At 47.9% G+C, this 18,473-nt stretch overlaps 1 protein-coding gene across 8 annotated transcripts in view; it reads right to left on the reverse strand.

The window, feature by feature from the left end:
* Positions 1–10,750, reverse strand: part of Gprin2 (G protein regulated inducer of neurite outgrowth 2) — a 27,694-nt gene extending 16,944 nt beyond the window's left edge. Inside the window, exons 1-2 of one of the 8 annotated variants that reach the window (XR_004116222.1) lie at positions 10,616–10,750; positions 1–92 (exon numbers count right to left, since the gene is read on the reverse strand). The gene's annotated coding sequence lies outside the window, so the exon portion shown is untranslated. The other 7 variants (XR_004116223.1, XR_004116225.1, XR_004116224.1 and 4 more) reach the window with 7 other exon arrangements.
* Between the last annotated feature and the right edge of the window lie 7,723 nt (positions 10,751–18,473).

Genomic DNA, 18,473 nt, shown 5'->3' on the forward strand with positions numbered 1-18,473 from the left:
ACTGCAGGAGAAGAGCCCGAGAGTGTGTTGCGTCATTCTTGCTGGTCGAGGGTGGTCGCGACACCCTGGGGTGAGAGCCACTATGGATCCTGCTAGGGAACAGAAAGAACATAATGAACAGGCCAATCCCTTGGCCCCCAGAGGAAATAGGTGGTACAAAACTAAGGGTGCCCCAAACCCCAACAAGACCTAGTGAGAAGCCATTAGCAGGAGAATATTTTTTGTCCCTGTCTCCCTAGACATTGCCCAGTGCCCAGAGCTAGCCATCTCCCAGAGAGACCAGTGACCACAGAGACCCTAGTGGGAAGCTGTGTATCGATCTGGTTACCTTATCTACTCCACCAGTGTACAAGCGGTAAGTGACAACACTCAGCCCTGGGACAATTCTAAAACATCGAAGAACTCACAGCTGCAAATGGCTGATTCAAAACCTCACCAGTATTACCAGCCACCTCACGCAGCAAACAACTAGTGACATTCTGAAGTTAAAACCCCAGCTTTGTGGAAACTCCTAAACCAGTTCAGCCAGAGAGATCCACTTGGTCAGAGGCTGCAATATTGCCCCAGCCCAGGATTCTAGGCTTTAGGATATGCCCAGTAGGATGACCAAGGTGCCCAACTCAGACCACACTGTGACATGTATGTAAATCACCTCTTGTAATGGTGTGTGTTTGATCCTTTGGCTCACAGGCAGCAAGCATCAATGTCATTTTGAAGAAGTACCCTCAGATTTTCAGCACCATGCTTTTGGAGGGCTTTACCAGCCCCAGGGGAGGGGGGGCTCCGAGGAAAGCAATTCCAGGTAACCCCTAGCACATGGGGGTTGGGGGGGAGTTCCTGCTCCTTGTCACCACCACGTGGGCTAGGCTGAGGAGATAGAGTCCCAGGGTGAGGAGGAAAGAGAGGTTCTGCTCCCAATACTGGCTCTTCTTTCTGCTGCACATCTGTTCTTCGTTTTTTTATGAGCCTCACTGTACCCATCCTACAAAACTGAAGTAAGCCCTACCCCACCAGGTGGCTAGAAAGGCTGAACTCAATGGCATGACATCATCATCTTTTCCCCTCCATCACTGTGACTTGAGACCACAGTGTTGTAGGAAATAGCATTGGGAAAGTGCTAGAAGCAAAGATGACCTTTCAGGCAGCCACCAAGACACCCCACAGGGAAGCTTCATCTTCCAAGTCTTGTTCCTATCCTGTGATGTCACCAGTTTTCCCAGCGCCCCATCACCGCCCTTAAGTTTCCCAGGGCCCATTTGAAACCTTCATCTGGTAAGGTATGCATACGCACAAGGCTGCAGTGTACATGCCACATGCCTAGAAAGCCATGTTGCAGTCATGGGTATAGGAGGTTTCAGTTTTACCCAAAGGAGATCCTGGGATGGGGCTGGAGAGAGAGCTCAGTGGTTAAGGGCACATTCGGCTCCTGCACATACACTCACTTGGGCAGCTCTCAACTCTCTGCAACTTCAGTTCCACATGCACATACCCACACACAGACACCCTCTCCTGGGAAGACATTTTAGCACCACACAAAAGGCAGACACACAGAGGTATCCAAGAGCACTAGTGTTGAGTAATACCTTAATGTTCTTTCTCCCACCTCGTTTAATGCAAAAGTTGTGATGGCTGTGGATGACATCATGTGGTCACTGTCCTCGGGTTCTACTGTCAACAATACAACCACCCTCACATGCAGCAACTACCAATGTCATTTGAAGAAGCACCCCCAAATTTTCGAAGCTTCCAGACTAGCCCAAGCCTTGACTCCTCTTGGTTAGAAATTCTGATTCTCTCCCCCAACTGAGAAGCCCATACCTTAGGGGTGGACTGGAGAAGGCTTCTAAAGGGCCTATCTCAGACCACACTAAGTCATTCATGTAAGTACTCTCTTAAGCAGCAGGTGCTTAGATGGCAACCTCTGTGTCCAGAAAGCAACAAAAAGGCAAGCAAGTCCACAAAAGATGGAGCAGGGTGTGAGAGGAGAATCAGGACTGGTCACAGTGTTAACATTAGGAAATAAAAGGGCCCAGGTAGGAGCCGGGTGGTGGTGGTGCACGCCTTTAATCCCAGCACTTGGGAGGCAGAGGCAGGCAGAGTTCGAGGCCAGCCTGGTCTACAGAGTGAGTTCCAGGACAGCCAGGGCTACACAGAGAAACCACACAGAGAAACCCTGTCTTAGAAAAAAAAAATTTAAAAAGGCCCAGTTAGGGATACCCCCTACAAATACCTCAAATCCCTTGTAGAGAGGGGTGTGGCCACCTACAGCAAGGGGTTTGATCATCCCAGAGCAAATAAAGAGCCTAACAGGAGCACTCAAATCAAATGGAGAACACAGCAAGAGACATCCCTTAAGGTGGGTGGGGCGGGTGAGGGGATAAAATCAGCCCCTCTATAGCCTCTAACCTCATCGAGATGACATAGATCCTAAAGGCAGAGAAATGCCTGGAAAGGGGTACGCGTGGGCAAGATGGCACCCTGCTCACCATAGAGAAATCCCTAAGAGTCCCAGAACTCCTAAGAGTCTCAGGGCCTGAGCCCTGTGAGGGTTTGCTCGCTCACTCAGGCGCTCACAGTGGGCTGAATGAGTCTCAGAGTCACCTGCAACAGCAGGAAAGCAGCCCAAAGGGCCACTATGATCCTACGTGCACTCCCCAGCCCAGTACCCCAGCATGGGTACACGCCTCACTGTGGTCACCCCAAAGGCCAAGGCACAGGCCGGTTGACAGTGCGAACCTGCGGGAAAGAACGTTCATTCACACAGCAGCACTCCGCATGCCTAACACAGGCCGCCCCTGCTGCGGGCAAAGGCCTGAACGCACCACACACCACGCAGCCTCCCTGGCCAGGGCTCCCTTCCTCGCACCTCCAGAGCAAAGCCCACAGGGGTCTTAGGGAGAAGTACACAACACAAGCCTCAGAACTAGGCTACAGACCTTTCCAGGACAAAAGACTCAAAGGATATGGGGCAGTGAGCTCGCTGGTAGGGATGCTCTTGGGCAGAAGAGGGCGGGGTGTTGGCAACAGAGGACAGGGTGGGGGATGCGGATGTAAGAGAGGAGAACCCGGGAGGGAAGAAGCAAAGGGAGGTGGGGTGGAGGCCGATGGGCACGGGTCCCGGGCAGAGGAAAAACAAAAACAAAACCAGGAGGCTGGGCAAAGGGGACGTGGAAAAGAAGACCGGAGAGGACAAGGGGAGACGACCATGCGGAGGAATGCGGCGCAGACAGTGGTGTGGAAGGGGTTCGGGAGTTCAGTAAGGGGCGGCGCCTCCCACACCACCCCAGCACCCACCACGGCTCGTGGTGAGCCAGCCTCTCACCCTGTCGCCTCCAGGGCCGCACAGGCCGGCGGAAGCGCTGCTCCTGCGGTCGCCACAGGTGCCTGGCGCCAAGATGGAGCCGAACTGGGTCTAGCCCCGCCGCGGTGCAGCCAGCCGCGGAGCCCGCGCTGCCAAGGGCCAGAAGGGGAAGCTAACACCGGTACCCGGAGCAGGGGTGCTGGGGGCTTTAGGGGGACGACTCACTCACCTAGGCGCGCCCCGCCTCTTCACGGCTCTGCGTCCCGGTCCCGCCCCTGTCTCGGCCCCGCCCACGCCATTCCCTTAGGCTCCGCCCCCAAGACGCCCAGCCCCCTTCCCGACCTTTCCCCCTCAAGGCTGTTTGCTCACTCTGGGATCATTCATTTTTGCAACTTTCCCGACACAACCAATCTCCCACCCCTAAAGGGCACCAATGTCCTGCCCCAGTCCCTCAGTGCCCCCACCTTGCCTTGCATGGCTAGCTCCCGTTAATCCACCAACTCCCAAATCCACATTCTTAGAGATTTTCAATCCCTCCCTCTGACACCAGAATCGACGGACCATTCCATGTGGGCCTGCCCACTTCCGTGTCCTTTATCTCCCTGCCCCACCTCTCACAATTCTTGGGCCTCCCAACCACCTCTAGAGATCTTTCCCCAGGTCCTGCTCTCTAGAGGCCCTGTACAGTTCTACACCTGCCTGTTAGGGATTCTTTATGCTGCTGGATCCAACACTATGCTCTCAGCTCGACACTCACCTCAGCGAGAAATCCAAGCTTGGATCCAGCTCTTGAGGCTTATGATTCCAATGTGGTCCTAGGATTACCTGTCCAGCTTCATAGTACCAAAGTCACATCCTCAACCATGTCCTTCAAGGTCTATATTCTTGATAACCTGTCAATCTGTCCACTTCTAGGACTATTTCCACCCTTGCTCTTTGAACCAATCCCACATGAGGATGGTTTCGCAGTCTTTCTCAGGGATGCAAAGAGCTGACATGCAGTGACTCCCAGTGGAGAGAGACCTGACTGGAGCCTGAATTATTTTCCTATAATTCCCTGCAACTCTGGTATTTCCTCTCTAGATCCCACTGAGTCCCTTCCTAAAAGCTCTACAGATTCTGGGGTTGCCTGGTCCCATGGAAAGCTAGGAGGAACCCTATAGCATTCCTCCAACATCCCCAGACACACAGGACAGAAAGATCTGACCAGACCCATTCCACCATCAAGGAATTCCTGGTACCCTGTTAGCCAGGTACCCAGGACCACCGCGTAAGAGGATACTGGGCTTCTTCTGAGTCTCAGAGAACTGAGTCCCTGGGTCACACTCCTTTTGTTGACAGCAGCCTTGGGGCCCCAACTTGCCTAGGGTTGTCTACACTCTTCCCATACAGTTATGGAGAGCCAACACCATCTTTGTCTCTCTCCTAGTTACGGCATCACTATCTTTTCAGAAAGACCTAGATTTTCTCCAGTCACCCCTTCCCAGCAGGGCCTCAAAGCATTCTCTCCAGTTTGGGAAGGCAGCCATCCTGGAAGAGCTGAGCACCCTGGCAGGGCTACACAGGCCTGTGGAAGCGCTGGGTCTGCGGCCACAGGTGCCCAGATGTTCAGATGGAGCCAGAGCTGCACCGGTTGAGTCTAGCCAGCCATGGTGCATCTGGCTGCAGAGCCCACTGGGTATACAAGTAGGGGCCTCCGGTTCTTGCCTGCTCACTACTCACAGCTGGCCTGAAGGATCCTACCCAAAGAGTCTGTATAGGATTTCTGCACTGGAGACACTCACCAACTCCTGTCTCTCCCAGAAATTGCCACTCTTCTCATCCTCATACTCCCTTCCCACATAAGTTATTTACATCCCAAGAAAGGATGAGGTAAATGTGACTACATTGAGAGGAGACCCAGAGCCCAAGCCCAGGGCTCTTAGCTACCAGGGCATCCTGAACAGAACCTTGCCATGTATGCCCAAAGGAAGCCTACTCAGGATTGGATGTCGATAGATGTCTGCCATACTGAATACACACAGGCATGATCTGACTGGACCATGGCACCAGGACCTCTAAGCATCACCCAGCTCTTGTCTTCTTGGCACAGTGGTCCTATGACTTGGCAAGGGGGCTCCCCCAGCTATAGTAGTGACTTAGGGAAAGCCTGGGATAGGAGGAACTTAGATAACAATTTCTATCTAACTTCCAACATACTCATTTACCCTGTGATCCCACACCCAGGCGAGACTGTTTATCTCCCTGGGAATCGGTTTCGTCTGATAATCGATGGTAATTAGCTCCCTATCTTCAGGGCTGTGGGGAGGCTGCAGTTGTGAAAGTGTTCTGTGCAATGTTCTCGCCACTATCACTCAGTTGTAGAGCATTGTGGTAAAGAGAGGTGTATCGGACTTGATAACCATAAGGGACAAGTGCTATTTGCTGAGAGGAGCACAGTAGGACATTGGTATCACTCAGAAGAGAAGCAGGAGGTTCTTGGGAGGTGTGAGCATCACAGACACACAGGTGACTCAGGGATGCAATCTTCAGAGAAGAGATGAGTGAGAGGAGGGCTTAGGGGCCCAGTTACAAGAAACCAAGTGGCAAGGACTGGAAACTAGACAGAGTAGAAGAGAACAGTGACCCAGGACAACTAGAGCCTATTCTTCAGAGAGGTGCTGGAGGTAGACACTCCAGGGTGGGCAGAGGAATAGTTTGGAGAGGAGACACTGCAAGGTATCTACCTCCTCAACTAAAACATGGCCACAAAAGGGAGAAGGTAGATGTCACTGGAGAGAAAGATAGGGCTCAAGAAAGCTGTTCTTATTTTACTAGGTTTTGTTCCCTTTGGTTGGTTTTTAATATGCCACATTTACGTTGTTAATTCTGCTTAAGCTAAGCAAAAGGGCAGTGTGCAGGGAGACTGCATGGAGCACCAATGGAAGCTGATGTTGAAAACCAGCCTGCCTCTACAAGGCAGGAGCCAGGCAGCACAACACTCCTTGATGTCACACACTGCTACTGCCTCGGCAGGAAGCACTTGGCGCCTGTGTTCATTTCTTTTCCTGTTCCCGTAATAAAATACTCTGATGAAAGCAGCTTGGGAGAGAAGTGATTTATTCTAGCTCAGAGTTCTAGGGCATAGTCCACTGTGGCAGTGAAGTCAAGACAGTGGGAGCCTGAGGCAGCTATCACAGTGTATTCCTAGCCTGGAAGCAGAGAGCAAGAGATGTATGCTAATGCTCAGCTCATTTTCTCCACTTCATTCAGTCAGGGCTCCTCTGCCCAGGGAATTGTCCCATCCATAATTAAGATTGATCTTCTCACATCAATTAACTTGATCAAGATAATCTCTCAAAGACATTTCCAGAGACCCATATCAATCCTGGTGATTCTAGATTCTGTCACATTAACAATTAACACTAACTATCATTGCTCCTCCGTAAGAATGCCTCTCCAGGAGCCCCATTGCCCCACTGAGAACACACACCACAAACACACACACACACACACACACACACACACACACCATTCCTTACCTCAAAGGAAGAATGGAGACAGGGTGGCCAAAACCAGACAGGGTAGTGTGCATGTGCTGAATTGAGCATGCTCAACGGTGAGGGAGTAGACCCACACAGAGAGAGAGTACATGAATGAGAAGATAGAATCACTGCTGTGAAAATTCTTCAAAGAGCTGAGATCCAGGGTAAGCTAAAGAGGAGAAGGGGCATGTATTTTTTTTTTTAAATGTAACAGCAGCAAGAAGAAATATTATGACATAGTGAGGGATTCAGTCTCTTTCCTCCTAGTAACCTTGACCTAAAAATACGATCTAAAAATCTTGGAATCTAGAATGCTCACATACTAATATCTTCTTGGGCCTGTTTGACAAGCCTGGGTGCAGAGGACAGGAGCTCTTCAACTGCAGGGTGGAGCAGTACATGGTATCTTCTGTAGTTTGATACAGAAGAGATGCTGAGTTGGAATGTACCACTGTGCTGATGACTGAGGAGGAGAAAGCTTCAGCTATGTCAAACTGTATCTGCTTTTCTAACAAAAATATCCGCACAATGCAAGGGGCTCCTTTAACCATTAGCTCTATGAATAAAAGGACAGTGACTCCGCAGGTATGCAATAGGTGATGGGCGGATGGATGGGTGGGTGGGTGGATGGATGGATGGGTGGGTGGGTGGGTGGATGAATGGATGGAAAGACAGACAGACGGATGGTAGTTTATCCAAGAATTCCACCTTAGTTCAACTCTACATTTTCCTGAGTCCCAAATAAGTAGAGATCCCAGATTGTGAGCCTGAAATACAGACTAGACTGACTCCTAGATGCCTTCGCTCCAAGGCCCGCATTATGAGGCGTTCAGGAGACTGATGCCAGATGCACAAATGAACAACAATGGTCACAGCAATGGAAGGAAACAGAGGTCCAGGGCACACAGAGGATGGACTCTAACGGCATGCTCTTGGGCTTCCCAGGACAGACACTGCAGATCAACCCCAGTCTACTCTCTTCCCACCTGTAGGAAATCCTCTAGCCAAGAGCACTGTCCAGAACACTAACTACATTTCCCAGGTACCATGAAACGAACTACAGGAATATGTTCTGCCCTGTGAGAGGTGAACAAAAACAATATTGCAGTTTCTTGCTTATGCTCTTCAGAAGCAATGTGCTTACACCTTCCTTCTTTCACAAGCACAATGAAATCATGATATGAAGGCTGTTTATTCCATTCTAATGAAGGCAAGACCCTAGAGATGTCAGAGCCCACGCCCCAACAAAGGGGTAGCCTATCAGCTCTAGACTAGTCATGACCAGATTTTACATGAAAGAGAAGTTGACCTTTACCCCATATCAGCCGTTATTTGGGATAGGGACTGTCTTCCAGAAGGAAAGCCTATATACTAATAAATGCAGAATTTATACCTGGAAGAGGCATAAAGCTGTGCTGGCTACTTTTATGTCACTTTGGCACAGAGTCATTTGAAAGAAAGAACCCCAATTGAGAAAATGTCCCAACCAGACTGGCCTGTGGGCAAGCCTGTGGTACATTTGTTTGATTGATGATTAATGCAAGAAGTCCCAGGCCATTGTCAGTAGTGTCATTTGTGGACAGATGGTCTTGTCTTGCATGTGGTTTCTACTAGCTGATAAATTCCAGGAGGACCGTGCTACCAGCCCAACCCAGTTTCCATTGGATCCACGGATGAAAGTCATACACACACATTAGCTTATTTTTAATATGCTTTTGGCTCAATGGCTGGGCTCTTCTAAGCCTTCCTTGGCTAGCGTGCCCTTCTTTTCACTCCCAGCTCTACCTAGACCTCTAACTCTGCCCTCAACTTAGTTACTTTTCTAATCTCTCGCCTGCTACCCCAGTCCCAGTCAGGGAAGTGGCCAATGGCCACTCCGCCCAAGATCTCACATGGCTGGTGGCTCTCTCTCCCTCAAAATGTGGAATCCTCTTTCCTCCCCTTGCATCTGCTAGCCTGCCTTCGGGAACCTGGAAGTTCTGCCTCTTCCTCCCAGCCATTGGCTACTAGTATCTTTATTGACTGATGAAGAACCAACTGGGGAACAGGACCTTCAGTGTTCACACTCCCCAGAACATCAGTATCATACCCTTCAGTTCTGGCTTCTATAAGAATGCTATATGATCTTTACCCCATATCAGCCATTATTTGGCTGGGCAAGACAGGCCAGTAAGAAACACTCCTCCATGGCCCCTGCATCAGTTCCTGCCTCCAGTTTTCTGACCTGTTTGAGTTCCTGTTCTGACTTCCCTCAGTGATGGACTGTGATATGGAACTCTGGGCTGAATAAAGCCTTTCTTACCCATGTTGATTTTGCTCGTGTGTTTTATCACATCAATAGAAATACTAAGACAAAACAGTTTTATATATATACGAGGCCGGCTGGACAGCTGAAAGCTGCTGTTGCACCATCCCACAGTGCATGCCATGCCATTCCCTACAGTGCTTAAAAAGTCACCTTTGACTCTAAGAAAGATGGCTGGAAACATCACAGTGCAAATTCCTCTTGCCTGTCTCCATAAAGGCCAACATGCACTGGAAGGATATAGACAGAGCTCACCAAGCACAGACAGAGCTGGGAAAGAGTAACTACAACCATGCTGTACTACAAATTGAGAGAGACATAGCAAAAGTTTCTAAGAAGTTGTGTTAGCAGGTCAAGTATGGAGATCCTTTCTCTAGACCCTTCCATTAAGGGTCTCTGAGCCTGACGATGATAGCCCCTAATAGCCAAGACCAGACCAAGGCTGTTCCCTGCAAACCAAGGTGAATATTTATGATGGTATTAGGTTAAGAACACCGTACATCAAATATATAGAATATCCAGTCTGATCGATAAGTAGCCATGGTTTTCTGGATTAATCTCCTTGCTTGCCCGTGTGAAACACTGGAAGCAAACAGGTAGAAAAGCAGCTGAACGTCTAGAGGACACATGTTACCAGAGATACTGCGAGCTTCTCCAGGAAGAGCTCGTGTTTCCGTCCACGTTTAAAGCATCCCCTCCCCACTGTCACCAGGGCTTTACTAACAGGAAGTGGTCCACAAAACTATGAGACTATGAAACTCTAAGTGATCACCGTTCAGTGCCCACCTCAGATGGAAGACAGGACAAAGAGTCACCACAGAACAAAGTCAACTCCCAAGGAACATCCCAGAGAAGGACATTATCGCCAAGGGCTCTATCTGCTCCACTCCCCAGGAATCCATCCTTCTAGCCCACCGAGGTCTGATGGCTGGGTGAGAGCTCCCACTGGGGCTATCCTGATCTTCCTAACAGTGGATTACGGAATGCATGGAGCCATAACTGTATCATACAGGAGCACATGCAGAGCTAGTGGGGCAGGTTCACTCTCCCCAGCAGCTAGGCTTGGGGCTAGATGTGAACCTGCAGGGTTCTCTCTCTTGGGGGCAGGACATGCTACACATGAGAAGGACGGAGCACACGCAGATATTTGGTGGCTTGAGGGACACCCGAGCTGAGACTGTTAAGTTACTCTCAAATTACCATCATCTCTTTCCGGATTTAAAGAGACATTTTATCTCTGAGGTTAATAGCAAGGTGTATTTGCACATCTCCCAGAAGCTGTCTGGCCAAGTCACTGAACAGCAGGTCTGAAGTGAAGAGAGCCAATCCTTTAACCAGAGGAGTAATTGCCCCCGCAACCCTTTCTTTCTATTGCTACTGAGGGGGCAGTAGAGATATTGGGGAAATGTCTTAACCCACACATATAAACACTACCCAGAATAGTGAAGCACAACTGGAAAAAAACTGGGTTTCCGGGTTGCTTACCTGCCTACGGGTGATGGACAAACTTCTTTCTTGCTAAAGCTTGTCTGAGATGAAGTCTCTCTTCCAGCTGTTCGACCTATATTTCAAAGATTAGTCACCCTTTCCTCTCCTCTCCACCCAGGTGCTGTAGGAGGGTCTCAGAGGAAAGGGGTGTGACTAGGCAAAAGCCAATCCCTATGCCACCTTAGCCTGGCTAACATATATATCCGGGGCAAACATCCTGGTTAGAACCAGTAATATGAATTCCTTGGCGAACCCTTGGGGAGACACTCTTTTCCCTAAGGGTGTGTGAGCACCTATGCTACTGCAACCATCTTATGCAAGGCAGACAGATGAGAGGCTGGGAAAACGAAGTAAGGAGCACCCCCGGTCTACACTGGAGCCTTCAGACCTAACTCGTCCCTCCATACCTCAATTATGGAAACAAATTGCATTACCTTTTTATTTAATCGTTTAGGGGTAGATTTCTATCCCTTGCTTCCAAACAGGGCATTAAAGTCCCTCTAATCAGCCCCTTTGGGAGGTTTTATAGAGGCATCCTGGACCAGACACGACTTCAGACTTTTCGTGGTTCAGAGACCACGAAAAGCCTGTTCAGGAGTAAAAATCAGTTGTTCTAAGGAAGAACGTGGACTTGACGTAGAACTAGAAAGTCCTCAGGATTGAATACACAGAGCCAAAAATAGTTCCAACCCTTCCTTCCAGGGGCTTCCTAGTCTGGTTTTTTCCTGGCTTTGCTCCACGCTGTTCTCTCAACCAGAGGGCGCCCTCTACTGACAAAATATATCTATTGCTTTGCACTTTAACCCTAACCCTGCTTCTTCCTTCCCTCCCTCCCTCCTTCATTGCCTCCTTTCTTCCTCCCTTTTTCCTTTCTTTTTTCTTTTCTTTCCTATATAATATTTTTAATTGATTCTTTTGGAATTTCCCATAATGTACCACAATCGAAAATAAAAGTGAAAATAAAAATTAACGACAACAAAAATAACATCTGCCGACCCTCTGGGAAACAGCCTGTCCCTCTGCCGACCATAGCCTCCTCTCATACCTGTCACAGTTGTTGAGTCTCAAAGTGTGCCTTGGACGGCTTCAAGGATGCTGAGATGACATGTGACATCTGACTGTGCCTGCTTATGCCCTGAGAGAGATGAAGACAGCACTGAAGAGGCAGCTGGTAAGTGAGCAGCTGGATTCCTGGGTTCACACCAGTGGCAGCTCCAGGTAGGAAGTAATCCTTGGACCTGTATGCAGGCAGTTCATGGGGAAGTGAACATCAACACAACCTCCACTCAGGAGAAATGGACACTGTGCATGCCTGTTGGGTCCTAGATCTTAGGTCCTATCTAGTCTGATTGTTAGCTTGCTGGTGACCACGCACATGCACATACTACTAACAGTCGGCCTGTACCGATATAAACAAGGATAAGCTTCAGCCACATATACTGTATGAAATTATCAGCAGGCTAACTAAGCAAAAGCTTATTTCGCTATCTCAGTCCCATCACAGGTTGGCAAGAGGGGTCTGTTCCTCATGGCGGATTCTTGACACCTGCTTTTACAACCTCGATGCAAAAGACAAACAATGAATTATCATGCATGATAAATTACGCATCTGCCCTAGACGCTTCCATTGGGAAGTGACAGACACCACTTCTGCTCTCATTGGCACAAATAAATCACATGTCCATTCCTGATTCTAAAGGGGGATTTTTGCCAACTAATGGTGACTGCTATTCCATCTGCAGTTCCCCTTCCTTCTTCCTGACAGTCTTGTCCAGCATGTCACCATCCACAATGGGCTGAATCCTCCCCCATTGATCACTAATTAAGAAAATGTCCCACAAGCCTGTCTGCTTGTTCCCTCCTGTGGTGGTTTGAATACACTTGGCCCAGGGAATAACACTATTAGGAGGTGTGGTCATGTTGGAGTGGGTGTGGCCTTGTTGGAGTGGGCGTGGCCTTGTTGAAGGAAGTACATCACTGTGAGGGTGGACTTTGAGACCCTCCTCTGAGCTGCCTCAGAGTCAGTCTTCTTGTTTGCCTTTAGAACAAGGTGTAGAACTCTCAGCTCCTCCAGCACCATGTCTGTCTGGACGCTGCCATGCTTCTCACCATGATGATAATGGACTGAACCTCAGAACCTGTAAGCCAGCCCCAGTTAAATGTTGTCCTTTGTAAGATGTTGCCTTGGTCATGGTGTCTCTTTACAGCAATGAAAACCTTATCTAAGACACCTCCTTCCAGATGACTGTAGCTTCTGTCAAACTGACAAAACTAGCAGCAAAATTAGAAGCTAAAACCTGAGGGAAAGAGATGAGGGAGCCTGAGCTTTTGATAAAAACACTTAATTGGCTGTAGTGCTGTGGGCTGCCAGTCTCTTCTGCTTGCTAGTTAGGAAGAACAACACCCCCATATCTATTTGATAGTTTGTCGTTCCATCCAAATTCATTCCTTATTGTTAATTTTTGCTATGCGTGAAGTTTCTCTTTGTTTACTCTTTAATGTACAGATGATTCAAAAGACCTCTAGGCTTCACCACACCAGCTCTAAATCTGGACTTAGAAACTCCTAGGTTTTTGGAGGGAGGATACCTAAACTTTTGAAGCCTTGATTTTCTTATTATTTTATTTTATTTATATGGAAAATTGAAAACACAGCAATAGCATGCAACCATTTCCAGAGTCCTTTTTTCCCTTGACCAGCTCCTTACTTTAAGACTAAAAAGATCAGTCATTCATCTTCTTGGTCTCCCCTGAATCTGGCATAGCTGTGGGTGGCCTGGCCAAAAACAACGAGGGATAAAACTCAAGATGTGCTTCCTGGGTGACCTGTGCAGCCACCTGAGGCTGTGTGGTTGTCCATGGTCTAAGCTGCCATCAAGGGCCATGCTGGGGTCCATGGTCTTGCTGCAGATAGGAGTCATGTTGATGTTTGGTGACCCACTCTAGTGCCAAAGACCATGTGAGTGTTTGTAGTCTCTCCTGTTGCATGAGGCCATGTTGGTGTCCGTGGGCCAGGCTGCCATTGGGGACAATATTGGTGTCTATGGCCCATGTTGCCCAGAGATTGTGTTGGCATCCTTGGCCTACACAGCCACCAAGGGCTATGGTGGTATCTGTTGCCTGTGCTGAGAAAGAGGGCTGTGTTAATGTCCGTGGTCTGTACTGCCACTGGGGACCATGCTGAGGTCCGTGGCAAATGCTGTCACCAGAAACCACGTGTAAGTCCATGAACTGTGCTCCAACTGACTGTAAAGGGCAAGGAAGCTACCTTTGCATGGTGTCAATGACTGCAGATTCACAGTTGACAAAGGAGCATAGAAAGCTTCTGTGACAGCTCCTACTCTTACAGTCCCCAAAGTAACAGCTTAGACAAAAGCCATCAAAGAGAACTCTTTAAAGGATGCTAAAGTGTAGCTCTCCAAAACTGATGGCTTCTGTCGGGGGTGTGGGTAGGGAAGGACTCAGGTTTTTTTTTAAGAGGCTGGCCATCAGGAGTTTGATCATGCTTCGGTGAGTATATAGGGTAACACAAATTGGAATTCTCCTCCTCCTCCTCCTCCTCCTCCTCCTCCTCTTCCTTCTTCTTCTTCTTCTTTAGAAGGAGGTCACAAGGGTGGGGCATAGACCTGGGAGAACTAGGAAGTGAGTGTGATCAGGGTAAATGATGTGAAATCCCCAATAATCATTTATAATATTATATAAAGTCTCTTTAAGGCCACACCCCTAAAGGTTCCAAAGCATTACCAAACAGTGCCACCAAGTGAGGACCAAGTGTTCAAATATTTGAGCCTAGGGGGGACATTTTTCACTCAAACCAATGGTCAAGAGAGCCCCTGGAACAGCTAGCTGCTGGCAGACCGAGATTAGGCCCTTCCCAGCTGCCTCTCACTTCAGCCACTTGCTTCCCTGCTGTAAATGGAATAAAAGTCACCTGCAAACCCTGCAAACCCTGCAAACCCTCTGCTTTTGCTAACTAAACACGACAGCAGATTCTCTTCATCCATATGGACAGGTTGCAACATTCCCAGTGGGTGCCTGAAAGCACAGTAGTGTCAAACCCTCATGTGTTGTGCATGTGCTGTGCATGTCCTATGCATGTCCTATGCATGTGCTCTACATGTGCTATGCTTTTTCTTATCCTGTAATAGTCTAAATTTATGTTAGGCACAATAAGAGATTAATGGCAGTAACTAGCAATATAATAGAACACATAATAAAATACTATAATAAAAATTTTGTGAATGTGGTCTTTCTATCAATGTAATTATACTATAATTACCCTTCTTTTGTGATGCTATGAGAAATTACGATGTCTATGTGATGTGATAAAATGAGGTAAATGATACAGACATGATTTAATAGTGCTAGGCAACAATGTAAATGCTACTTGAACATAGACAGAGTGATACTGCAACAGTTGACCTGATAAACAAGAATGCTACTGTGACTACTTGTGGGCTAGCATAGAGATGGATACATTGAAACCTGGAGTTGATTTAAGTCTCAGGTAGGAAGGAATGGATTGATGTTCACAACCTCCCATAATTGAAAATGGTTATGAGCTGCTTATTTCTGGTTTGTCCATTTGTGATGGTTTGGATAAGAACTGACCTCCACAGGCTCAGACATTTGAACAACCAATTGGGGGTATTATTTGGAGAGGTTTAGGGGATGCAGTTTTGCTGGAGAAATTATGTTACTGAGGGTGGGCTTTGAGAGTCTACAGCCTCTCCCTAATTCTGGTTTCCTCTCTGCTTCCTGCACCTGCTGCCCTCCCTGCTGCTTGCTGCCACGCCTCTGCCCCACCATGTTGGACTCCTATCCATCTGGCACTGTAATCCTAAATCAACTCTTTCTTCCACCTATTGTCTTGGTCATAACATTTTATCTCAGCAGCAGAAAAGTAATACACTATTTAACATTTTTAGGGCTAGAGAGATGGCTCAGAGGTTAAGAGCACTGAGTACTCTTCCAGAGGTCCTGAGTTCAAGTCCCAGCAACCATATGGTGGCTCCCAACCACTTGTAATGGGATCAGATGCCCTTGTCTGGTGTGTCTGAAGACAGCTACAGCCTGAAAATGAGCTATTAGTATAGTCATTTACATAAAATAAGTAAATCTTTAAAAAAATATTTTCAGAACATAGTTAACCTCATACCTAAAAATCTCAGAAAATGTAACCACAGATCAGAGGGGAGAAGATTGCTATACCCATGACTGTTATGTCACAAGAAGCAGAAATGGCCTCGTTCTAGCTAAGGAGACACAGTGATTTATGGGACAGAAACAGACATCCAGAGAGAGGCAGCCACTGCACAGCACAGGCAGGATTCCAACACTCTGTCTTACCTATCCCTCCATGACAGGCTTCCATCAGCCCAGATATCTCCTCTAGCTCAACAACCCTAGCTCAGAAAGAAGCATCTCTTCTTCAGCAGAAGCCACAGAAATTTCCAGGGTCATCATTATCCTGTTAGAGGTCATGGACCCATCTCTAAACACACCAAGACGCTGGCAGTTAGACTGACTCTTCAGTGGGCAGACAGACAGGGAGAGGGGCTGGGTAATAAAGGAGGCAAATTTCCAAGATGGCTGTCTTCTTGCCCACTCTCGTGACTCAAGACAAAAGCTTAAAACATGGGCCTTGTGAGATTTTCCTCTCACCAGCAGGCTGCTGCTGCCTGACTGGATCAGGACATGTTACACAACAGTTGTGGTTCCATCAACCATCCTGTCTTTTTTCAAACTGACCAACCCTAAATTAGAGGAAGAAAATTCTTCAGAAACTTTAAGAACCCCAACCTGAGAAGACACTGGATTTGGGGGCTTTCTGAGCCCCGTCTTTGCTTTGCAGAGTGTCTTTATCTCTGTGTGCCTGCTGCATGAATGTGTTTTTCCTCCCCCCAGATAAATGCCTTTCTCAGATGCTGATTCTGCCTGCTGCTGTCTACAGTGTGTAAGAGTTCTCTGATGCCACCTGTTGCACTCCAGATTTTTCCTGCCTTTTAATTCTTTAACTGGCAGAGAAGTTAATCCAATCAAGACCCTAGGCTGTATCACTAGCTTTGTGACCAATGAAATACATAGATCAACCATGGCTAGGTCACGGGCAAAGCCCCACAACTATGGCGAGGATATGGGAGTGGGGCAGAATGGCATCTGATTTGCAGGAAATACATCAGGATATATGCTTGCCTTGATTGAACTTAATGAGAAATACAGTGGCCTTGTGATTTTTGCGATTTTTAAGCCTCTGCAAAATGTGACTCATGGGCATTTTCTGGGAACCCAGAGATGTGGACCTGGCCAGAGCCCAATATCCTGGTTTAAAGCTTCCTTCAAAGTCAGCTCTAAAACTGTGGAACTGGTCTTTTCTCTCATGATTTTCAAGGTCCCCTTTAAAGGCACACCCTCAGTGGCTATTACCCTTTCACTAGGCCCCACAGGCTGAAGAGTCCACCACCTTCCAGTATACCACAGGCTGGGGACCAACTCTCAGCATGGATGCCTTTGAGATAAGTAATGAGCCAGACTGTAAGAAACTAAGTCTAGCCAGGCAGCAGTGCATGTCTTTAATCCTAGTACCCAGGAGGCAGAAGTAAGTGGATCTCAGTGAGTTCAAGACCAGCCTGGTCTACAGAGCAAGTTCCAGGACAACCAAAGCTAAACAGACAAACCCTGTTTGAAAGGAAGGAAGGAAGGAAGGAAGGAAGGAAGGAAGGAAGGAAGGAAGGGAGGGAGGGAGGAAGGGAGGGAGGGAAGGATGGAGAGGGGAAGGGAGGGAGGGAGGAAGGAAGGAAGGAAGGAAGAAAACTAGGATTGTAGCTGAAGGTGGGAACAGAATAATACTGGGGGAGGGGTTCCCTCTCATTAGTAGGGACCTTAGCTAACCAGGGAGACGGTCACACAGATGTGAGGCACAGTCTTGTCCATGTCTCTCAGTGTGGCCTTTATCCTGCTCTGGCTTCTCTGTTCCTATGTGATGAGAGGCGACACTTCCTTAGATGGGGGCTGATTCTTAAGGTTAATTGAAAGTGGCCTTTCTCATGAATCATCTACCACACTGAATTATTTATCACCTGCAGGCATTCAAAAGCCTTGAAACTCTTGGACTTCGAGCAAATCTCTCCTTGGAAATGCACTTGCCCATAAAGATATGATTTCCTTTTGGCTAGGGAAGAAAAGGCCATGTCTGCTGCTGTTTCCAGGTTTTCCAACACCAGAGACCCAGCGATCAGCCAGATCTGAAAACAGGAAATGGGGCCATGACTGCTCCCAGCCCTGGGAAGCACTTCCATTATGTGAAGTTGGCCCTAAACCAGCCTGGTCTCAGAGCTCTCACGGTACAGAGGGGAAACTCCATAGTACCTTTGATTCTGGGCTAGTTCAGGGGCAACACCAAGCAACATGGCTCCTGGGGACTTATATAGACCCATCCAAGTAAGGGATCTAGTTCCACTGCTTTCTAGAAGAGCCACAATGCCTCTTTTACTTTTCTTTTCTTTCTTTCTTTCTTTCTTTCTTTCTTTCTTCTTTTTTTATGATTTATTTATTTTATGTATGTGAGTACAGTGTCATTGTCTCCAGACACACCAGAAGAGGACATCAGATCAGATCCTATTACAAATGGTTATGAGCCACCATGTGGTTGCTGGGAATTGAACTCAGGACCTCTGGAAGAACAGTCAATGCTCTTAATCACTGAGCTCCCCCCCCCCAACCACCCCATGATGCCTCTTTAGTTTCATCATCTGAAAGCCTAGCTCTGACCCTCAAGGCTAATATAAAGTTCAGTGGAATGTTATAAAGTGGGCCTGAATCATATGCCCAGAACATTGAGAGCCAAAAAAAAAAAA

This window comes from Mastomys coucha, unplaced genomic scaffold (assembly GCF_008632895.1).
Source record: "Mastomys coucha isolate ucsf_1 unplaced genomic scaffold, UCSF_Mcou_1 pScaffold9, whole genome shotgun sequence".
Classification (NCBI taxonomy): domain Eukaryota; kingdom Metazoa; phylum Chordata; class Mammalia; order Rodentia; family Muridae; genus Mastomys; species Mastomys coucha.